We start from the raw sequence: 24093 nt of genomic DNA, 5'->3' as shown, positions 1-24093 counted from the left end.
TCACACACACACACACACACACACACACACACACTAGGCCCTCACCCTGCCCCAGGGGGCGGCTGCCCTTCTCCTGGTTGAATTGGGCAAGGGGACTGAGAGGCCTCTTTCCCTCGCTCCCGCACGCCCTCCTGGACACCCGGAGCACTTGAGCGTCCTGCCTGCGTCCATGCCGCTCTTCCCTGGTTGTTTCCTGGCCACCTACCAGTCTCCCAGCTACAGGAGGCTTCCGGAGCAACCAGCTTCCTTCCTCCTGAACCCACCCCCTCAGACTCCCCAGAATGAGACTCAGGGCCCCCAGAGGCTGCTTGTCCAATGACCCAACACCTGCTCAGTTATCACCCATTCTCTCCGCAGCCAACTCTCCCAGTCCCTACCAGGCACTGGGCTACTCCACAGGACCTACTGCCGGGTCTCATTTGTCCTCCACAAACCCCTCACGGGACAAACGGCACCGCTAGCAGGTGAGAAAACCGACTCAAAAAGTGACCTCCCAAGGTCACACTGGAAGCGCACAGCAAAGTGGGGGTGCAAGCCCAGGTCTCTCTCAGGTGTGTGGCCAGCACAGGTGAGGAAGCCAGGGCCCACGGGAAGACCCAGGGACATGGATTACTGCGCAGCCTTAGAGACCCAGCCCTTGCTTCTCCATCTGCCAGCTGCTCAGCAGGGAGGGCTGGTTGACTCCTGCAGGTGCCAGGGCACAGAGGACATGCAGCCGCACCTGGAGTGGCTTCTGGCTCCCACATGAGGGCTCACTGCACACCCAGCCCTCCCTGCCTCAGGCCCCGCCCACACAGCTTCAGGGCCTGCCCCTGCCCCGCTAGGGCTCCTCATCTCCTCCATCACCTGCATCCCACCTCCCACAGCCTCTCCAGTCTCCCCTCGGCTTGGACACTGCAAATGAACTCCCTTTTTGGCTCCCTTTCTAAGAGTTGAATCTGCCTCTGAGTGCTTTGAAAACAACCTCGTTATAACGGAAGAATCCAGGCTTTGCTAAATAAAAGAAGACACTAGAAGAGGGGAGGGGAAAGGAAGGCGGGTAAACACCTGTGAGCAGGGACAATGGCATTAAGTTCACAGAAGGTAGCCTATTATCTCTTATCTCCCTGTATAAACCCACAGGTTTACTATGCACCAGGCAGAGGGAGCACCTGAAGCACAGAGGGGCCCGAGCTTGCCCAGGATCACACAGCTGGGAGGCAGTGGAACTGGGCCCCTGGTCAGGGACTCTGAACACCCAGCCCTGCCTGCCCAGGCTCCTGAGTGCAGGGAGCACAGCATGTGCCAGGCGCCTGGTGGGAGTCTGTCTGGAGAGGACCTGAGGAGGCAGAGAGGAGGCCTGACGACCATTACTGGAGGGGCCCTGGGCGTGGAAGGCGGGGCAGACGTGGGCCCACTCAGGCCTGGCCTCCTCCAGCACACTCTCCATTCAGTCCCTCCTTCCCCTCCAGCACCACCCACTCCACCCCAGGACCACCCAGGGCTGCCCCTGCGGTTCCTGGACAGCTGCAGTCCATCCCCTCACCACCCCCTCGGCTGCATCTGGTCCTGAGTCTCCCTCAGGCAGACAGCGGGTTTGGTGGAAAGCGCTCTGGGCACTGACAGACCAGGGACAGGTACTGAACCTCTCAGAGCCTCAGTTTCCCCATCTGTAAAACAGATGCTCCTCCCTCGAGTAGGTGAGGGGATCGAAGGAGCTGAAGGGTGGTGTGCCCGGCACCTAGGAGGTGGTCCCCCAGAGTCAGTTCCCTGGCCGTGTGAGCCGCGTCACCTGGATGGAGTTTAGATGGGGGAGTGGGGGGGGGGGAGGCTTTCAAGTCCTCACCACTCAAAGCGTGATCCCCGGGCATCACATCCTCTGGGGCTGGTTAGAACGGCAGGCTCGGCCCGGCCCAGAATCCGCGCTTTACCACGGCACCCTAGGAGACGCGTGGGCCGTTCGTCACTTTACTTACAGCCTCTGGAGGCTTGGTCACCTGAGCGCCGGTGACAGGTGGGAAGGGACGGCAGTAGGTACAGGCTCCAGGTGGAGTGAGATGCTTTAGGGGTCAACAGGGCCTTTCTGAGCCCCACAGTGAACCTGGGCACACAGCCCGACTCAGGCCCAGGAGCAAGGTGGGGGGAACACGGCTCCGGGCCGGCCCCTGCTGGGCACTCACTGGGTACAGAGCAGCAGTGCAGGTCTGTGGGGAGGCAGCCTGGAAGCTGACATGGTTCTCAGTGGAAAGGCAACCCAGACAGGCCACCTGAGACACACCACACACACAGCATCTCCTACACGCACACCATCACACACATGAACACGTACCGTCCCCCGCACACCGCCTGGGCCCTTCCTGCCCCAGGAGCAGCCCCAGCAGAGAGCGGACGGCCTGAGCACAGTGTGTGCCCTCTGCAGCTGGCCTGGGAGACCACTCTTTTTTTAAAATATTTTTTTATTGATTTTAAGAGAAAGAGGAAGAGGAAGGGAGAGAGAAATATCTATGTGAGAGCAGAACATAGATGGGCTGCTTCCTACATGCCTCCCACTGGGGACAGAGCCAGCAACCTGGCATGTGCCCTGACCAGGAATCGAACCAGCAAGCTTTGGGTGTACAGGCCGATGACACTCAACCAACCGAGCCACACCAGCCAGGGCTAGGAGACCGTTCTTTCCTCCACACGCTGCATCCCTCCCTCTCACCTCTCCAAGCCCCAAATCCATCTGAGCGATGAGAAACCCAAGCCCTGCTCACTTGAGGTTGACAAGGACCCACAGGTTAACTGGTCACTTGCAACATGCCTGCTGACTTACCCCCTCATACATGAAACTGACACCCAGGTTGTTGTGGGTAAAAAGCAGGGTGGAGCTCTGGCCTCAGGGTCCCCCTGAGAGGCAGCACGCACAGTGCAGGCTGTGCCCATCCTGCCCACACACTCACAAAGCAGGAGCAGAGCCCCCTCTCCCTGACCACATGGCCGGAGGGCAGAGACCCCCCCCCGCCGTCCACAGATGGGTGACAGCTACACCCCGTCTTTAGTTCAGAAACACACCCCACTGACCTCGTTCACCACCGCAGGCTGGACGGCCAGGGGCCCCCAGGCTCACGCAGGTTCCAAAGAAACCCTAACATGTGGGGCCAGCACATCAGCAGGCCTGGGATGCCCAAGAAAGAGCCATGGACAAGGGGTCAGTTGGGGCTGCAGCAGGGTATTGATGTCACGGGCTCTGGAAAGGCCCTTGGCCCCAAAATATCTCCCCCCCTGGGTCCGGAAATCCCTCCCAACCCTTTGAGAGTCACTGCCGGGAGAGGCTCCCACCTGAAGCTCTTGTCAGCTAACACCCCTGGGAGAGGCGGCCGACAGCTGGCCCAGAGTGGCAGTGGCCAAAGACGGCGGGGTGGGGCGGGAGGGCGCCAGGCGGGCAGTGCTCAACTCTGGTGACCATCACCTCACCAGGCTGCCCTGCCTGCGCACTCCCAGCGGGAGGGGGCACTGCCCTTCCCTCCTCTCAGAAGGCTGCTTCCCCAGGAGCCAGTTCTCTGGGCCAGGGAGGGGGGGCAGGGTCCAATAAGGAGAGGGGCCTTCAGCACCCCCACACACACATTCCAGAGGAAATCAAGGCCTGTGCTTACTGTCCCCTGAGGAAGGCAAAGAGCTGGCCATCGGGAGGGGATGGGAGCCCTGAGAGGAGAGGGGGGACAGGCGGGGGAATTAACCAGGTTCCAAAATAGCACAGTCGGTTCTGCCTCGCTTCACCCTGCGCAATGCCTGGCAGCTTCTGCTTTCGGTCTGACTCACGCCCGGTGGGGGCAGGACAGGGCGGCCAGTGCCGCAGAGGCTCTGGACCACCACCGACTTCTCCCTCCCTCCACGCACCTATGGCCGACTCCTGCCCTGCCCGCCCAGGAGCTGGGCTTCAGGGAACAGCCACTAGGAGCACAGAACCCAGGAACTCCCCTGCAGGGGTCCTATCCCAGCCTTACCCACCCAGGGCTTCCCCAGGCATGGCAGCTGCCCCTGCCCAGGACTCGGGGCTGCCCCTGCCCTGCCCAGGTACATGCCGCTGGCCCCACCCCCTCTCCACCGGAAGTCGAAGGAGACCAACCTCTCCCCGCAGGAGGAATGACCCCACAGCTCCAGTCCCACCAGTCAGAGGAGTGAGTCTGCTCCACCAGCCCCCCCTCCCAACTCCCAAGGGATGAGAGAAACAGCACAGTCTTACTCTCAAAATGCACACAGCAGCCCATGTACCCCTTTTTTTCTGTCCTTATACTCCATGGGGCAACACTACCCTTGGCCGGGCAGAGAGGAACCGAGTACCCTGGGCTGTGTGTGTTGGGTGGGGAGGAGCATCTCCCCTTTCATCATCTCCCATCTCCAATCTCCTCCTCCCCAGCTTCCCCCCAGGAGGCAGCTGCCTTGTACTCACTCCTCCAGGATCAAAGATGCTGGAGCCCTAACCTGAGACTCCAACCAACAGCCTCATCGTCAACTCCACCTCAAGGTCCCTGTCCTCCTCCAGCCCTCACATCCACACTCCTGCCCAACGTAAGGACAGCCACCTTTCTGTCCAAGTGGCAGGTACAGGGTAGCTGTGCGCCCTGCCAGCCCAGCCCTGTCCATGGGCTGGAGATGGACGGCACAGTCGGAAGGGGAGGACATCGGAGGCAATGAGGTTGGCCAGCTCAGGCAGACACACTCTACCAAACCGGGTGTGAAAGTGAAAACGTCCCGGGGAAAGGCTGTGGGTGGCGGCTGGAGAGAGGAGTCAAAGGGCCCAGGGTTTGGCCTGCCTGCCTGTGTGGCCCAGTGAGGAGTTTTCAGTGTGAATGGACCAGCGGATGAGGCACCTGCCCCATCCCTGCCGGCCCTTCCCCATCCCCACACCGAAGGCCTTAGTAACTCCACTTCCTGCTCTTAATTCTTCCCGAGCCCTCGCCCCAAAAGGCATGAGTCTGGGAGAGGGAGCAGTCAAGAGGGAGGAGGCCCCTCTCCAAGAAGCAGGTACCAGGCAGAGCCTTCTCCAGGGACAAAGAAGGGGGCCCTTGAATAAGCTGCCCTCCATTGCCTGTGAATTGCACCTTGTTCCACATAGAGACACAGAGAGAGCGCGCCAGAGGCTCAGCCCTGATGGGCTCCATGGAGCTAGTGGCCCCAGGAAAGGAAGAGGCAGAGGCGGTGAGAGGAAGGAAAAGCAAGTCTGGAAAACCACGGCAATCACAGTCTAGATACTAGAGCTGGGAGGAGGCTTGGCGGCTCTAGACTATGCGCTTCCCAGCATGTCTGCCCCAGTTCTAGGAGAGGATGCAGCGCAGACAGGCCCCTGGCCTAGGACAGGGCCTGGAAAGGGCCGCCGGTGTTGGCACAGGGTAAGGACATTCCCGCTGGGACCCTTTCCTCCATTGTGAATGCATGGAGGGATCCTGACAGCTTCCTCTTTGTCTCTGTGGCACCTGGCACATAGTAGGAGCTCCTTAAGAGTCTGTGAGCACAGTGAGTGTGGTGACGGGCCCCAGTAGGCAGGGCCTGTCCAGGGCAGCTGGGGAGGGGGTGGCAGCTCCACAGGCACCGAGCGAGGGAGCTGTGGGGAAAGGGCTTGACAAGAGCCACATTCCAAGGGACCAGCCAGACCACCAGTCCTGGGCCCAGTGAGTGCGGCAGAGGCTGGCAGGGCCCCAGCCACACCCCCTGAGGACAGCCAGCCAGCCCACCTGAGCCTTGCAGTGCCAGCACCTGCACCTGTGCCAGAGCCAATGGAGGCAGCACCCTGAGCCAAACAGCAAGGGGAGCGAGTGAATAAGCACCCTGTTCCCTCCCCCCACCCACTGGGAGGACTCTAAGGCTCGGTCCACAGAGGTCCCCAAGGAGACGGGGCCTCAGTGCCCGCAGCAGTCACCGCTCCTAACACACATTTGATTGGCTTCCTTCCCTCCCCTGTCTCACTAGTCTACCCCACGGTCGGTGCTTCCAGGGGTCACCTCCCAAGTAAGCGGCCTGTACTCACACCCTTGTCTTAACCACTGAGGCCCGAGGAGACGGCTCTGATCTGATGGGCAGCTAGCTCTAACGCTTAGGAAGAAAGGCAAATAAAGGGGCAGAGTAAGATGGGGCTGCCATCCTGTGGAGGAGCCCAGTCCCTGGAGGAGACTGGTGAGGCTGGTGCAGCGGCCAAGGGTGTACCTAGGAGTCTCCCACCTGTGGGAGGTAAGATGGAGAAGAAACAAGGACGTGCCAGGGTCGCAAGTTATGTGATGAAGAAGCCTCCGTGCCAGGGGTGGTGATGGCAACATTGGGTTAAAGGTGGCAATGCCAGTAAGACTAGAAGCCCAGCACTGCCTCCCACCCCAGGCTGCATCTAGAATAGAACTACAGAAGGCCAGCATTCCAGAACCTGAGCCTGCCGTTCATGCAGGTCCACGCTCAGAACTGGGCACTGGGGACACCAAGGGAGGCCACTGGATTCCACACCAAGTGCATGTGCTTTGAAGCAGGTACAGCTGCTTCTGTCTGCATGACCTTCCGCACCTTCACTTCACAGGGTCCCAGGATCCTGCCAGTAATGTCCACCTTGGAGAGCTTCTGCAAGGATTAAATGTAAACACCCAAAATAGGTGCTTAATAAATATTTAATGGCTACATGGATGAATGCATGGATATAATAGATGCGTGAGTGAATATAATGAGTGAGTGGATGGATGCATGCATGGATTAATGAATGGATGCATGGATGGATGCATGGATGCATGGATAGATGGATGAATAGATGGGTGGATGGATGGAAATGGATGCATGCATGGATTAATGAATGGATGCATGGATGCTGGATAGATGGATGAGTAGACGGGTGGGTGGATGGAAGCATGCATGGATAATGGATAAATGCATGTATGGATAGACATTTGAAAGGAGACCAAAGAGAGCAGTAGTTGTCTGCACAGTCTGATTTCCATCTGGTTAAATATCCCTTTCTGCTAAATTTAATAACAAAATAATGAAGGCCCATCACTCTAATTTATCTGTTAGAGAAATCTATATCTCCATTCATCAGGCTGACAGATGCAAAGATCCTCCTAATGAGCCTTAGCGACATTATTGGGGAGGGTTGTTCCCTGAAGGGTTAGGGCTACGTCAGAACAGAAGGCCTCTTCCTGGTCAGTCACCATCACACCCGTTCCCACCATGTGGTCCCATGTCCGTATCCCTTTCCTCTCAAGTCCAACTCCACCCAACCCCCTCCCCAGGGAAGGTGGGTCAGGGGCCAGGGAGAGGCAGGGGGCACTGGCCAGGATGGCTGAGCAGAGGAAGCCAAGAACAGAGTATGGCATGTGGGATGGGGCGAGCAGGGATCAGAGAGAAGAGACTGAAGAGCAGAGAAGGATTTATTGTCTCAGGAGAAGTAGAGAAAGAAAACAGCCCTGAGAGATCAAAGGAGCAGAAGTGGAATGGACTGAGCAGCAAACAAATGCCATTTTCTGTCCCTGTCAGGCCTTCAAGGCATCCAGGTCCCCCCCACCCCAACTCCCTAAACAAGCCTGGAGCTCAGCCCGGGGCCTCCTCACTCCCTCTCCCCAATACAACCTGGGCCTCCAGATGCTCCCCCTGCCTCATCCTCCTTCCACTGTCCAATCCCCACTCATCTCTGGAAGCCCCGAGACGTGCCCACTGCGGTGGCCTTGGACAAAGATGTGTTGACTGTGGGAGGAGTGGCATAAGTGGAGAAAGATGAGCCCAAGCAGAGGGGGAAGGAGGTGAGGCTCCAGGCCGGAGTGAGAGGGGGCCTGGCCTCTGTGTCCCTTTCCAGCTGTCCCCATGCCCACCTGTCCCCATGGCCCAGCCCTGGCATTGCACAATCTGTGGTCACTGCAGAGCCCTGTCCATTTGCTAAGAGCTGAAGTGACACTGAAGGAGGGAACGAGGCCTCATGCCGGGAACAGAGGAGATGGGCGGGTGGGCCAAGGGAAAGAGAGCGCTCATCTCTGCCCGGTCCAGCGGGTCAGAGTTCATGGCCTGGATAAGCTGAGCACAGAAAGTGAGAAAGGGGGCAGACCCCGTAAGAGTTGTGTCGGGGTACCCTCTGCCATAGCCTGAGCACATGGGTGCGGGGCAGAGATGGACCCTCACCGCCTGGAGCTGGGCTGCAGGCTCCCTGGCCTCCGAGGCCCCTTCAGGCTGGGAAACCTGAGGAGACGGGCAGCTCAGGACGGACTCTCACAATAGAAACAACCAGAGGCCTTGGCACCCCTCCTGCAGGGAGGTCTCGGTTGGGGAAGGGGCCTTCCCTGCCAGCCTGTGGAGCACAGGAAAAGGGGGTGAGGGCCCAGGCCCCTGCCCTGGCCACACCTCAGCTCTGCATCCCCGCACCCTCCTAAAGAGCATGGAGGATGTACAGTGTGGATGGAGCAAGGAAACTGAGGCACAGAGCTGCCCTCCAGCTCAGAGACTTGCTTTGCCTGCCCAGCCATCAGCATCCTCCTTGAAAATTACCCACCATGCTTCACGCAGCACATGGGGTTGACACTTTCTAGAAAGTGGCCTGTCTCGGTCCCCGAAGGTGGGCGGCCTTTTCCTGAGCCCTGACCTGGAGGCCAGGTACGCGGCAGGTGAGCGGTGGGGCGCGGACTCCGGCCTACTGCTGCCCCAGCTCCACCGTTTGCTGGCCGTGACCTCGGGCAGACCCCTGAAGCTTGGGTGGCACTTCCTCACATGAAGGGATCACACCCCCTGCTCTTGCAACTCACAGTCGTGAGAGGAACAAATCTATTCCTCTGGCCCCTCAGGGATCCGAACGGTCCCTCCACGCAGGATGCTCAGAGCCTAACGACCAGTCCTCCTGCTTCCTCCTCACCAGGGCCCAATGGCTCCGGCCCTGGCAAGGGGTGCTAAGGAGCTGACGGAGCCACTGCTGCTGATAGAGCTGGTGCCAGGCCCATTGTGGGCACGGGGCCCCGGGCATACAATGGGGCTGTGTGTGCACCCAGCGTTACCCTGGAGCAGAGCTGGGCAGGCTGGCATCTGGGGTCAGGCCAGGAATTCATTTCCCTGGAGAGGGCCTCCCCACCCCCTCCCAGGCTTCACAGCCCCGTGGGGGGTACGGAGCAGGCACCACCCCCTCCCCCAGCGAGCCCAGGCAGCGGAATGGGGACATGCCCACAGCAGGCACTGGGGAACAGGGACTCCTGAGTCCCGCTGCTGGACGGGGCTGCTCACTTGGGCGGCATTGGGACCCATTATGTAACTGGGGCCCTGGCCTTCCCGCAGGCAAAGGGAAGGTGAGATCTGTGGGGCCGGGAGAGGGTGCAAGAAAAGCCTGCTGGGATCCCTCCCCAGACGAGGGCCGCCCTCCTCGTTCTGCACTCCCCCGCTGTGGCGCCCCGGGTGCTCTGGGAGAGGAGCCGTCTCACTCCCCAGGGGAATGAGTCACCCATCGCTGCAGCCAGGATGGCAGGTTGATGGTGGCAGGTGGAGCCTCTGCCCCCTCCCCCCTGCAGGTCTCCTGGAGCTAGGAAACCACTGGGTGGCGATGGTGCTGACCACGCAGTCCAGCCCGGGCGCAGGCCACTTCCCCTGGGGCAGGGCATCCCCGAGTGCCAGGAGGCGGGGCCTGAAGACCTCCTGCCCCCCCACCCCGCCACCCCGCACTGACTGACGCTGCCTGGGCGGCATTGGGACCCATTATGTAACTGGGGCCCTGGCCTTCCCGCAGGCAAAGGGAAGGTGAGATCTGTGGGGCCGGGAGAGGGTGCAAGAAAAGCCTGCTGGGATCCCTCCCCAGACGAGGGCCGCCCTCCTCGTTCTGCACTCCCCCGCTGTGGCGCCCCGGGTGCTCTGGGAGAGGAGCCGTCTCACTCCCCAGGGGAATGAGTCACCCATCGCTGCAGCCAGGATGGCAGGTTGATGGTGGCAGGTGGAGCCTCTGCCCCCTCCCCCCTGCAGGTCTCCTGGAGCTAGGAAACCACTGGGTGGCGATGGTGCTGACCACGCAGTCCAGCCCGGGCGCAGGCCACTTCCCCTGGGGCAGGGCATCCCCGAGTGCCAGGAGGCCTGAAGACCTCCTGCCCCCCCACCCCGCCACCCCGCACTGACTGACGCTGCCGGTATGGGCCAGCCCCCAGATGCCCCTGAGAGGGGTGTCAGACTGCAGGCCAAGGCACCGCGTACCCTCCGTGAGAAACTGGGTCTGAGACCAGGGAGGAAGGGAGCACAGGCCTCTGGTGGGTGGGGAAGAGGGAGGAGGCCCGCCACCCTCTACCTCGGGTTGTGGCCAAAATGCGGAGATGTGCTCCTTTGCGTGAATCACTTTCCATTCTCCTCAGAGCCTGGGACATGGGGCAAGGGGGTAACTGCCCGCCCTCCCTCCCTCACCGGCCTGAGTCACCCCCCACACACACACCCAGTCACAGTGACTGTGACACAAACATGTGCCCCTCCGGCTGCCGCCCACACTCCCTGAAGGTCACACACGAAAGTCACAGTGTGGCCCCAGCCCAGTGGACACAGTTGGATGCCCACCCTTCCCCTCACACCCACAGACCTCCCCCTCCCCCGCGGGGCCACAGCCCAGCCATCACCTCCTGGGGCCCCAAGGAGCAGCAGGCCACCTACTGCTGCAGGCCAACCTACTGCCCAGGACAGGGAGAGGGCCTTCCCCGCCAGGCCCACCGAGCCCTGTGTGTGTGTGTGTGTGTGTGTGTGCGCGTGTGTGTGTATGCCCCAAACCTTTTTTACACATGGAGGAGGTCAAACAAAGCAGGGGACGGGGAAGGCAGGGTGAGGGGAAGATGGAAGAGGAAGGTGGAAGGTGCAGGGGAAGACCTGCCCCCATACCTGAGGGCTGCTGCTCTGGATGCTGTGCTGGTACCATGTCATTCATTCATTTCAAACATTTCTTGAGCACCTACTATGTGCCAGCACTATAGATCTCTAAGCCAAGCTCCCCCAGCTCCCTCTCCCGCCCCAACTCCCAGGGCAAAGGCATCCCATCCTCACACGGGAAAGGGAAACGGCAAAAAAGTCTCATGGACTTTTTGTGCGCACAGCGATGATCCACACACATCCACACATTGGATGCTTTGTTTCCCACAATAACTCTGTGACCTACATAGTATCATCTCGTAGGTAAAGAACGGATATTCACAACAGTTAAGCGACTCGCCCAATCTGTAAAGGGCAAAGCCCACATTCCCACCTTGTGTGCTCCTGCCCCCCACCCCCCTGCAGCCTTGCGGAACTCACCACCATGGATCCCTGGCTGGGACCACTCCCTCTGAGCCCTAGCCCAGGCCTCACCTCACTCAGAGAAAAGCCCAGGCCTCCCACCCAACTCACTCCAGCAGCACAGCACATACAGAGTTTCTCATTAGTAACAATAAGAATAAAAATAATAAAAGTCCCGCCCCCTCCCTATTACATAGCCCTTATGATTTAGGTACTTCACGTATTATCATTTACTTAATTCTCACAACACTATGCTCCCATTACTCCCATCCCCATCTCACAGATGAGGAACCTGAGGCACAGAGAGGTTGATGATTTGCCCAAGGTCACACAGCTAAGAGGTAGCAAAGCCAGGATTCGACCCCTGGCAGTCTGGCCTGTGTCTGTTGCTCCTCCTTCGGTGGTGACTGTAACACCTGCCCTAGTGTGGCCTGCCTCCCTCCTCTGAGGCCCCCTCTGCAGGGGTCAGAGGCCGACGGGGAAAAGCCAACCTGATGAGCACCTCCAGCTCATGCTCTGCGGCCGGCCGCCGGTAACACTCCTCCCCCCCGCCCCCAGGAGCTGGAGCCAGAATGGTGAGGTGAGGAGATCAAGCAATGCACAGGTACAAGTGGGGTGCCCACTGCGTGCCCAGCTTCAAGTTGTGGCAGGTGCGGGAAGTACAAGTCTCTGTCCTTGCTCTCCTGCCAGGGGCTCCAGTCCCCCCCAGAGCCCAAAGGGGTCGCCGCCACCCCCACCCGCTTCGGTATTGGCTGCACCAGATGTTGGCAACACTTAGAAACAGGGCTAAAAATAGATTCTATAATGAGTCAGGGCTAAGAATAAATCGGGCAAACAGCCCTCCTGGAAAGGACACGCTCCGCCAGGAGGTACCACCCCTCCCACCTCCTAGCCCAGCCTGGCCTTCCACTCGGAGCCCCCCACTGTCAGCAGAGGGTCTGGGGCACCCCAACTGCCCTATAGACAGAGCATGGCCAGCTTCCTACCAGGAGGGTGGGGGTCAGAGGTGCAGCAGCTGGAGAAGACGCCTGCCCCGGCGGAGTGGACTGCAGCACTGAGACCCGGGTTTCCCGCCCCACTCCCCTCTTCTCACCTGGGAAATTCCTTAGTCAGCCACACTGGCCCACTTCACAGGTGATGGGGAGGCGGGGCCCGGAGAGGGACAGCCATATACGAAAGGGCAGACATGAAATGTGGGCCCGCATCAGAACCTAGTCAGAACCGTGCCAGGCCCCACAGCCTGGCGTCTCTCTGATTTCCCCCACCTTCTTCTCTCTTCAGCCCCAGAAATGGCAAGAATTGCTAGGCCCATCCGTAGGTGTCTGCACATGAACTGAACATTAATAGCACATTCCCGTATGTGTCAAGTGAGCCTCTCGATAACTCCAGATGATAGATGAGAGGATGAGTCTCATTCCACAGCGGAAGAGCTGGGCTCAGAAAATGGGATTACTTGCTAGGGCCCTGCAGCGGGGACGAAGCCTTATTGCCGATCATCAGCCAGGAAAGTATCTTCAGGAGCCCATATGCTGGGCACGGCCCATGTCCCCAGCAATGCCAGGGGGGACCCGACCCCCTCTAAGGCTGCTGGGAGCCAGAGGGAGGGGCCAAAAAAGGGAGAGGCGCCTTCCGGAAGGAAACAGCACTGCGTACAACATTTCTCTGAGGTGAACCGAGGAAGGAGGGGAAGGAGGGTGTCCTGAGCCGATCTCTGGCCGTGGATTCAAGGAGCCGTGGGGTCTGGGCCCAGCTCTGCTCAGGATCTAGGAAATCATTCCCCAGGCCTGTTTCTCCATCTGGACAATGGGGCTCTGAGCACCAGGCCTTTGAGAGATTCGGGTTATATCATGACCGTATATTGGGGGTAATTAGTGTAACAAAAGCTCTGCCAAGAGCCCAGCTGGTGTGGCTCAGTGGTTGAGTGTTGACCTATGAAGCAGGAAGTCATGGTTTAATTCCCTGTCAGGGCACATGGTTCAATCCCCAGTAGGGGGTGTGCCAGAAGCAACCAATCAATGATTCTCTCTCACTGATGTTTCTATCACTCTCTCCCTCTTCCTTCCCCTCTGAAATCAATAAAAATATTTTTTTAATTTAAATAAAAAAATAAAAGGCTCTGACAAGTCCTGCAGCATAGAAACACATTTTGGATGTTTTTAAAAAATATTTCTTATTAATTTTTTTTAAGAGAGAGCAAGAGGTAGAGAGAGAGAGAGAGAGAGACATCAATAAACATCGATTGGCTGCCTCCTGTAAGCCCCCTACCAGGGAGGGAGCCTGCAACCTGGGTATGTGCCCTGACCAGGAACTGAACCGGCAACCTTTTTGGTGCCTAGGACAACATCCAACGAACCGAGCCACACTGGGCAGGGCCCTTTTTGTGTTTTTTTTAACTCACGCTCTGCCATACCTACTTGACCACCAAACCCTTCTACAGAACACATCTTGGGAAACCCCCAAGCAAATCTGGGGTCACCAACTCAAACGCCTGTGGGGGCCACAGGGAACATGAAAGCTTGGAGCAGGCCCAAGCAAGACGCATCAGGACCTTGCGGAGAGCTCCAAGCCCTAAAAATGCCGGCAGCTCCTGGGGTGCGGAGAGTCTAGCACTTCTCTACTATGAAGGCCTCCCTCACAACCGCCCAGGGTTTGAGTCTCATTTGATCATCAACAATCCTATGCAGACGGGCAAGGAAGGGGCCAGTACCCTGTGGAGACTGGGACCCCAAGAGAACAGAAAGCTGGGGACTGCAGGTAGGAGAGATGGTGAAGCGGGTCGCACTGACTGCGCCCTGATGGTGCACTGAGCACTGTACCTCTGTTACCCCACCACATGCTCCCAACAGCCCTCGGAGGCAGGCACTGCTGTCATCCTCACGTCACAGAACAATAAGCTGCCTGTGGAGACTGGGACCCCAAGAGAACAGAAAGCTGGCCCAGGGTCACACAGCAGGGGACTGCAGGTAGGAGAGATGGTGAAGCGGGTCACACTGACTGCGCCCTGATTGTGCACTGAGCACTGTACCTCTATTACCCCACCACATGCTCCCAACAGCCCTTGGAGGAAGGCACTGCTGTCATCCCCACGTTACAGAACAATAAGCTAACAGCAAGATGCAGTCACTTTCCCGACGTCACGTGGCTAGTAAGTGGTACGGCCCAGATTTCCACCTGGCAGCTCAAACCCAGAACTCGCGTCCTCAGCCCAGCTCTGCCACTCACTAGCGAGGTAGCCATGGGGGAGAGACATAACCATCCCTGGCCTCAGTTCCCTAATCTATAAAACGGGATAATAAAAAGGTCTGTGTATGAGGTTACTGTGAAGACTAAATGTGCAAACACGCAAAGGTGCTCGGCACAGTGCCAGGCACACGGGTGGTGCTCAATTGTGTGACCATCAGTAAACGCCCACTCACGCCTGAGCCTCTGGGCTCTGGACTCCTCAAGCTAGAAGCACCCATGGCTTCCTGGAAATCAGCCCCTGCCAATCAGTCCCAGGACACTGCCCCTCCAGCTGGCAACATGGACCTCCACGCTGGGGCTCCTCAGATACGCCATGTAGGTGGAGACGCAGAAAGTTGGGGTTCCCAGACCTAGGCCAAACCTGGGTCTCATCCTCTGAGGCCCCTAACAGGCTACTTCCCCCACACAGCTGGGGATATCCCCAGCTCAGCCTGGGACACAGGCCTCTCCCCACCCTTGCCCCACGGCCTCAGGTCACGGGGTGGGGAGCCCGGGGGCTCTCCAGCCAGACAGCTGATGTCCTCATGACCTTCCCCAGCCCTCCTAGCCTTAGAGATGACAGCAACCCAGCCGACGCTCTTCACACTTCCCACAGCCAGCTCATCTGAGGTCACAAGATGAGCAGCACACCCACGAGGCCGGCTGTTCAGGGGTCAGTAAGCCCACTCTACAGATAAAGAAACTGAGGCCTTGATTTGCCCTGGGTGGGGATCTAAGTAGTAGGAAGGCTTCTGTCTCCTGCACCAGGGCTCAGGGCTGAGCCAGGTCCCAGGCCAGACCCACCAGAGCCAGCTGGGGCAGCAGAGGGAAGGAGACAGTTCAAGATACTCCTGGGGCCATGGTGAGGGGAGGAAATGGTTATGCAGTAGGCCCAGGGTCTCACCCAGTCACTGAGGATCCTGCAAGTATTGGGGGTGGGGGGGGCTTTAGTAGCCCTGAGTCCTCCTCCTCCCCACTCCACCCCAGCCAGAGGAGATGGGCATAGCCCTTGCCCAGTACCCTGAGATGACCCCTGCCCACCCCTCTGGTCTAGCCAGCATGGGCGCCTCTGGCCAAGCCTGGCCCTGCAGCCCTCCACTGACAGGGAGCCCTACCCCCCAAGGTGGCTCTCTAGCTCCAGACCCAAGCCAACGTTCACCCCAGGCATTGTCTCCTGTCACTGTTCCCACCTAATGCACGTCATCACCCAGAAAGCCCCCCAACCACCTCACCCTCTGCCTCTGCTGACCCCCGCAGGGCCCGCTCACCTACACACACCATGCCAAGAACTGGGTTGGCCTCCCCGCCTGGCCCATGGCATGTGGCGCTGGGTCCTGCACAGGACGGAGATAATCTCTAAGGCACTGGCCACAAATATTTTGATCATGACTCACAGGATAATATTTTTATTTGACCCCCATACACACACACACACACACACACACACACACACAGCATGCATACACATGAAACATGAAACAAAATAGTTACACAAAACGCTTAGCAATACTGTGCAATACACTGGGATGTTTTCTATTCTTTTTCATTGAAAATAATGTTCATTGAGACCAGATTACGGTCCCGTTAGTAGCCCCGATCCACAGTTTAAATAACGACTCTCCAGGGATATCTGTGTGGCCCTAACTTGCCACCAGGCACATGGCAACAGGTGCCTGATAAAGACATCCAGTTGCGGACACGCACTCCAGGCCAGGCCTGCCCAAGCATCTTCCTGTGGTGTCTCCTTTCATCTCCACCGCGACCGGGGAGGGAGTGCTGCTCTATCCCCTGTTTTACATGTGAGGAAACTGAGGCCCACGGTCACACAGTAAGTGGCTCAGGCAGAATTCAAAGCCAGGTCTGCCTGAACCTGGAACCATATTCATCCCCCAGCACCACACTGTCCGCCAGCTGGTCTCCAGCCCTCTCTTAAGTCCACACACACTGGCAGGAAGCTTGCCCCAAGGAAGCCCGCTCCTACTCGAAAAAGCCATTCCTAGAGCAGGGGTGGAGAACCTCTTTCTTCATTTGGATATTCATAAAATCATTCGAGAGCCATACAAAATTATCAACTTAAGAATTAGCCTGCTATACTTGGTCAAAAATTAACTCACCCCCAATGCCTTGGCAAGGTCAGACCAAATGGTTTTGCGGGCCTTATACAGCCCGTGAGCTGGACGTTCCCCACCCCTGCCCTATAGTAACTTAATTCTCTGTATTAGTTGATGACTTGATTGGAGATGGGCCAGAGCCCGTGGGCTGTGAGGCCAGCCCTCACACCCCTCACAGCAGACCCTGCTCCTCCTCCATACCCACCTCCAGCTGAACACAGAGGAGCTGGGATGAGGGCGGGGGTCCACCTAAGGGCTAAGGACCATTCTGTTGTTCCTTCTCATTGATATCACTGCCCTGGAGCAAGTCACTCAACCCCTTTGTGGTCTCATGTCCTCATCTATGACATGGGGGTGATAACAGCCCGCCTTCCACAGGGTGACTGTGAGGGAGGGGCTGACACAAGCCAAGCATTTGGCACACACCTGACGCGGAGTATGGCCTGGGAAACGTGAGCTCTTATTGTCATCCCCAGTTCTAACTCAAATTCCATCATCAAAATAATCACCATGAGCATTATTCACAATGGCCAAGATATGGAAGCAACCTAAGTGCCCATCAAAAAGCCAGTGGATAAAAAAGCTGTGGTACACATACACAGTGGAATATCACTCAGCCGTAAAAAAGAATGAAATCTTACCATTGGTGACAGCATGGATGGACCTAGAGCAGTGGTTCTCAACCTGTGGGTCGCGACCCCTTTGGCGGTTGAACGACCCTTTCACAGGGGTCGCCTAAGACCATCCTGCATATCAGATATTTACATTACAATTCATAACAGTAGCAACATTACAGTTATGAAGTAGGAACGAAAGTAATTTTATGGTTGGGTCACAACATGAGGAACTTTATTTAAAGGGCCAGAAGGTTGAGAACCACTGAGTCCTAGAGGGTATTATGCTAAGTGAAATAGCCAGTCAGAGAAAGACAAATGCCACTGGTTTCACTTATATGTTCGATCGAATGAACAAAATATAGGAAGAAACAAAACAGAAACGAACTCATCAGCTATAGAGAACGGACTGAAGGTTGTCAGAGGGGAGAGTGGTTGGAGGACTGGGTGGACAAGGTTAAGGGGTTGAGAAGTGCAAAGTGGTAGTTTGAGAACAGTCACAGGGAGGTAAAGTACAGCATAGGGAATACAGCCGCCTGTATTGTAATAACGACATATGTGCCAGGTGGGGACTGGAAATATTGGGGGGACCACTCTGTAAAGATGTGATTGTCTAACCATTATGCTGTGCACCTGAAGCCAATAAAAAAGAATACTGAATATAAACTGTAATAGAAAAATAAAATAAATAAATCATCGCCATGAACCCTGGGCGGGCTTTGTGCTGTTTGCACACAAACATGCTCATGTACCAGTAAAATGTTAACCTGTGCAGGGCGCTTCCTCCCGGTGCCAGGCACTGCTCATAGCGTGGATTCACTCTTTTAATCTTCACAATGAACGCACAAGGTGGGCGCTGTAATTGTCATCTCTGTTTTACAGAAGAGGAAACTGAGGCTCCGAGAAGCTAAGTAACATTCCAGGATCAGGTAGCTGCTAAGTGGCAAGGCCAGGACGGGAACTCAGGCAGGCTGGCACGGCGCACCCAGGCCAGGTGCTCCCAGTCCTCCTCCCAAGCTGATGTAAGCGGGTATTTCCTGTGGCCTGGCCAGCCTGGCACTAAGCACATCATGCCCACTACCTTCTCTGAGCCCCAAAACAAGCCTGGGAAAGAGGAGAGGAGGCAGGGAGAGCTCAGACTGCTCTCCAGCCAGACAGCTGGTGTCCTCAAGACCTTTCCCAGCCCTCCTAGCCTTAAGGCAGCAATACCAACCCACCAGGGTTGCCCAGCTCCTCAGAGCGGGGGCTGGCAGCCAGCAACTCTGACTCTTGATTTCACTTGGTTCCCACCATCCCGGGCTCAGGGAAGCCCTGTCTTCTCTCCCCTGAACCTGGGCAGGGGCCCCTGCCATGGGCCACCTGCTTCCCCAGTCCTGACCCGGCTCAAAAGGTATCCCCACATCAGCACAGCCTGTGAGCTCACCCCCACTCCCCACCTCCCCAAAGACACAACACACAAACACCCATGCACCCTCATACCTGGGAGAGGGTGGCCCCTGGAAGGAGGCCCCCTGGACGGCTCAGCTCCTCGGGGAGCCCGAGCCCAGGGCCCTGGCCCTGCTCTGGTACCAGCCCCAGTTTCCTCATTTCCCCGGCGCTGTTTCTCACCCAGCCCCCTGCACCTCAGCCTCAGAGGAAGTTGCACAATCCCCTGGGAGCTGCACATGTGGCCAAGCATTACTCACAGTGCCCTCCCGGAAGGCCTCTCTCACCCACAAGTCTACCCAACGCACAGGGACTCCCAGCTCCAATCTCACCTACCCGGGTCTCCAGGCATGGGCAGTGCCCCTGCCCCCTCCCAGCCTAAGCCTGTGACAGCCACTCCCACCCACATAGGACTCACAGGCCCAGGCCACCTGCCCTGCTCCAAGATGGGGAAACACACCCCTGGACCAAGATGGGAGACACACCCCTGGCCAGGGCGGCTCAGTGGTTGGAGCGTTGTCCTGTGCACCAAAGGGTCACGGTTGGATTCCTGGTCGGGGCTGCCAGTCACTGAGCTGTTATCAGTCATCTGCACCTCAGGCTGCCTGGGTTTCTAGGCCCTTTTGTGAGAGGATGTTTCAGGAAGAGATGGCGTAGTAGCGGGGCAACTGGGCAGGCCCCGGCCCGGAGAAGGCAGGAGAGGCCACTAAGGTGAGGTGAACCCCAGGACGGGAGGTCAGAGAACCAAGCTCTGACCCAACCCTGGGCCCCGCCCTGGGGTAGCAAATGCTCGAAGGGCACGGGAGGGTGAGGAGGAGCCCGCCCGGGGTGTGCTCCCACCCCACCCCCCTCTAGTGCGGCCTCAGATAAGGAGGATGATAAGCACCTCTTATCTTTATCATCCACTCAGCCTTGGACTCCCACCCAGCCCAGGACAGTCAGAAATGGTTTTGCCTGGGCCCCAGGGCTCCCCAGAGCGCCCCTTATTTCTGCAGCCCTCATCAAAAGGCTGGGGCCTCGGGGCAGTTCCTCCACAGCCCTTTGCGGCCTAGAGTAGCAGGAACCAGGATGGAGGCTCGCTGCGGTCACCTGACGCCTCCAGCTCAGTGGACAGGGAGCACAGTCAAGGGCGCGGGGCGGGGCTGGAGAGCCCCCCCCTGGAAACAAGGGCTGCAGGCCCCTTCGCAGGGATGCTTCCCCAAATGCCAGCACAGCCACCCTCTCCTCAGTCCTGCCAACAGCCCCTCGAAGGGCAGAGGGCAGCAACCCTTGCCACTCTTGTTCCCAGAGGAGACAGAGGCTCAGAGCCTTTAGTGACTTCCCTGAGGCCAAGCAGCGAGTTCGTGACAAACTGTCTCCTGGCTCTTTTCCCAGATCAGTTTCTCAATCTCCACACAACTGACACTTAGGACCAGATAATTCTTTTTTTAAAAAATATATTTTTACTGATTTCAGAGAGGAAGGGAGAGGGAGAGAGAGAGAAACATCCATGATGAGAGAGAATCATTGATCAGCTGCCTCCTAGCCCCACACTTTTTTACTGATTTCAGAGAGGAAGGGAGAGGGAGAGAGAGAGAAACATCCATGATGAGAGAGAATCATTGATCAGCTGCCTCCTACACGCCCCACACTGGGGATGGAGCCAGCAACCCGGGCATGTGCCCTGACCAGGAACTGAACTGTGACCTCCTGGTTCATAGGTCAACACTCAACACACTGAGCCATCTCGGCCGGGCCAGATGATTCTTTGTTGGGGGTTGTCCTTAGCATTTTAGGACATTTAAGAGCATCCCCGGCCTCTCACTAGATTCCAGTAGCTTTCTCTTGAGTCATGACAACCAAAAATGTCAACAGACATTGCTAAATGTCCCCAGGGAGGCAAGGTCTCCCTTGGTTGAGAACTACTGCCCTAGAAGGCCCCGAAAGACAAGCACCTGCCAATTCGAAATCGAGGGATAGTTGCTGGGACAGAGGCTCCCTCCTCGTCTGCCAGGTGTACCGGCGGGAGGTCTGCAAGCGCTGCTGGGTGCTTGGTGGACTCAGCACCCTCTGGGCAGAGGCTGCCCCACTGGCAGGCACTGCCACTTGGGGGTCTCCTCCCAAGACCCTCCCACCCTTCACTTAGAAATCAGCCCCCTCCGTGGCTTTCAATATTATAATTGTCTTTAGACTATTTTGATCTGTAGTCCTCTGAGTAAAAATGTTTGAGCAGCACCAATATATGCTTCTCTTCTTATAAATTGCTTATAAATACCAATGCATGGATATAGCATGTATGTCAGCAGACATACACAGAAATGGTTCTATGCAAAAGAAGAGCAGGGAGCCTGGCCGGTGTGGCTCTGTTGGTTGAGTGTTGGCCCTGCACCAAAATGTCGCTGGTTCCATTCCCGATCAGGGCACGTGCCTGGGTTGTGGGCTCAATCCCTGGTCGGGGTGCCTGCAGGAGGCAGCCAATCTGTGTTTCTCGCTCACATTGATGTTTCTCTCTCTCCCTTCCTCTCAAAAATCAATAAAAATATATTTCGTTAAAAAAGAAGAAAAGGGAAATGTAAGTTACACCCATGTTAAGGCGCTGTTTCACACTCTCCAGCATGACGGACATTAAATAGGCTGCCAGTAGCACCTGTTGGCGTGGATACAGAGCCACAGAAACCCTTGGGCAGTGCACAGTCACTTCACATGATAGATACCAAGTGCAAGGATGCATGGCATAGCCCGTGCCCTAGGATTTCCCTCTGGCCCATCTGTACTCTGGGGACATGCAGGCACCAATACACCAGGAAGCACATAAAAGTGCTCTGACAGCATCGCCCATAGTAGCCAACAAAGGAAAGCAACCCCAATGCCCACCAGCAGGAGATGGAGATACACATGGTAGCAAGTTCATCCAGTGGAATGCTAGACAGCGATGAAAACGGACGCACCACAGCTACACACAACATGGGCGAGCCTCACAAACGGACTACTGAGCTGAAAAACATGACATCAAAGAACATGTCCAGTGTTGTTCCAGCTGCTTTAAATTCAAAATCAGGCAAAACTAAACTCTGTTGCTAAAGGGTACAGACAGTGGTTAGGTGAGAAAGAGAAGCAAGGAAGTGATTATTAGGGAGTCGGAATAATGGAAACCTCCTGTGGGGGGGGAGGCTATGACCGAGGTGGGCACACAAACTGGTGGTGGTTACCTGGATGCTCACTTTTATAGTTATAGATAGTATATGTTAAAGCTCTTTTCACCGAGTGTGATCTATTCCACAATAAAAAGGGGGAGAAAGGAGTAAGATAGAAATTGAAATGGAAGTTGCCTTTTCTTCTCACACCTGGCTGTGAGAACCATGTAACCAGGCCGAACACACTAGACAGAACCTGCAGTCACCCAGGGCAGTCTGTGTGGGGCTCGCCCGCTGGCCCCAGCTCCTGGCTGCCCCTCAGCCCTAGGTGCTGGGCACGGAAACCCCTTTCATCTCCCAGCCTTCCCAGGGCATTCCAGCCACCACACGCCCCTAGCTGCCCAAGGACAGGGAGCTGCATCAGGCTGGGCACCCCCACCCCTCACCCTGCCTTGGGCCATTCCTCCGGCCCCTCAGAGACTCCCCTGGGCAGGCACTGAAGGAGCAGGTGAGCCTCAGACACCCTCTGAACACACCAAAGGGAGGGGGCAGAAAAAAGAAATGAAGAATATGGAGACAGTGGGGCAGAGAGCAGGAAAGACCCATGTTCCAGATGCGATGGAACTAGATGGAGGGTCAGAGGGGCTGGGGGGAGGGAAAGGCCAGAAGGCGCTGAGGCGGGGAATTCATAGGTGCAGTGCCCCTGGGTCCAGGCCCAAGCCTGGAGCTCCAAAGTGGCCTGAGCTGTTGGGCCCAATGTAGTGCCCCATCCCCCAGGGCCCAGGGCTTCCGAGTGGCAGGTGGGCGGCTCAGGGGCCTCCCTGTGGCCTTCCCCCCTCATACTCAGCCACCTCTGGCCCTCCTGGAAGAAAGGTCTGTCCAGGGGGGAAGCCCCGGGCCTGCGGAGGGACCAGGTGAGAGGGCCCGGGGGAGGCAGAGCTGCCCAGAGGGTAGGAAGGTCACTGTGCTGGCACAGCCCTCTTGTAAAAACTCTCCAGGCCAAGGAATAACGCTCTTTAGAGAGAAGGGTCAGGCGTGGACACGTGGACATTGACTTAGGACGTCATTCCGTCCTCTCTAACGTCTCTCTTCCTGTCTGTCCTCCCTGGCTACGGACGTTCCCGCTAGCTGTCCGCTTCGAGGAGGAGCCATGCCCTGTGCCCATCCCCTGCTGGGCCAGCCCAGGCAGAGCTCAGTTCATGCCTGCTGACCCCAAAGGTGACCAAGGCCATGGGGTGCTGGAGTGGCGCCCACGCTCCCAGGGCCTCGGGCTCCTCTAGACAAGGCGAGGGCAGCACTGGCTGGCCTCTGAGGCCCCTGGCCCCGCAGCCCCATTGCCCGCAGCAAAGCCAGCCAGTGCCACACTGGCAGGGGCAGCTGAGAGCGCACCTGGCTAGAGCCAGGAGGGGGACACGACGCAGCAGGGAGTAGACAGTATAAGGTGTCACTTGGCACCCCTCAGGGACGGTGGGGGGCTGGGGCAGGTGTTTTCCCAAACCAATTATAAACACGGCAAAGGACAGGCTGTGACTTCCCTTGGCAAACAGGAGAAAACAAACCGAGCTCCACCCCACAGCCCCACTGGTAGAACTGGGGTGTGGGGGGGGCGGGGCACACCCTGTACGGGGAGAGACAGACTGAGCCCCACCAGAGCCAGGCTGGACGCAGACCACAGCCGGTGAGGCTGGGAGCTGCTCCTGGTCGAGCTGTGCAGCCCGAGTCTGGACGGTGAAGCTGATACCCAGCCCGCGCACAGGGCAGAGGCCAGGGGTACAGCCTCCGCTGTGTCCTCGCTTCTGGGCACACGGTGGGGGCTCAAAGCACGCTCCCTCCCCTCCTTCCACAAAGACTACTGAGCATGCACTACGTGCCTCGCTCTCCTCTGGGCACTCGGGCTATTGCACCGAACAGAACAGCCAGCGCCTGTGCTCACGCCAAGCTCATCCTGCCTCGCCCTGCAGAGCTAAAAGGCGGGCCACCACCTCTCCTCCCACCAGGCTGTGTTCCAGCTCCCCAGCTTCTAAGGAAGACTCGACCCCAGCAGCCCAGGGCGGGCCTGAGTCACCCGACTATCTGTTGTCCTAGAGGCCCGGGACCCCCTAGAACAGCGGTTCTCAACCTTCCTAATGCCGCGACCCTTTAATACGGTTCCTCATGTTGTGGTGAGCCCCAACCATAAAATTATTTTCGTTGCTACTTCATAACTGTAATTTTGCTACTGTTATGAATCCTAATGTAAATATCTGATATGCAGGATGTATTTTCATTGTTACAAATGGAACATAATTAAAGCATAGTGACTAATCACAAAAACAATATGTAATTATATATGTGTTTTCCGATGGTCTTAGGCGACCCCTGTGAAAGGGTCGTTCGACCCCCAAAGGGGTCGCGACCCACAGGTTGAGAACC

The 24093-nt window shown here is 57.4% G+C and overlaps 1 protein-coding gene across 3 annotated transcripts in view; it reads right to left on the bottom strand.

Annotated features, from left to right (window-relative positions):
* The window catches only part of TFEB (transcription factor EB), a 46309-nt gene that overhangs the window by 16109 nt on the left and 6107 nt on the right, over positions 1–24093 (bottom strand). The window contains exon 1 of one of the 3 annotated variants that reach the window (XM_014533009.1): positions 18623–18646. The exons of the other annotated variants lie outside the window; for them this stretch is intronic. The gene's annotated coding sequence lies outside the window, so the exon portion shown is untranslated. Of the gene's footprint in view, positions 1–18622; positions 18647–24093 lie in introns of those variants that run through there. 3 annotated transcript variants of the gene reach the window in all.

This window comes from Myotis brandtii, unplaced genomic scaffold (assembly GCF_000412655.1).
Source record: "Myotis brandtii unplaced genomic scaffold, ASM41265v1 scaffold929, whole genome shotgun sequence".
In the NCBI taxonomy this organism is placed as follows: domain Eukaryota; kingdom Metazoa; phylum Chordata; class Mammalia; order Chiroptera; family Vespertilionidae; genus Myotis; species Myotis brandtii.
The sequence above is the reverse complement of the archived record's forward strand: the minus strand, read 5'-3'. Positions and strand labels throughout refer to the sequence as shown.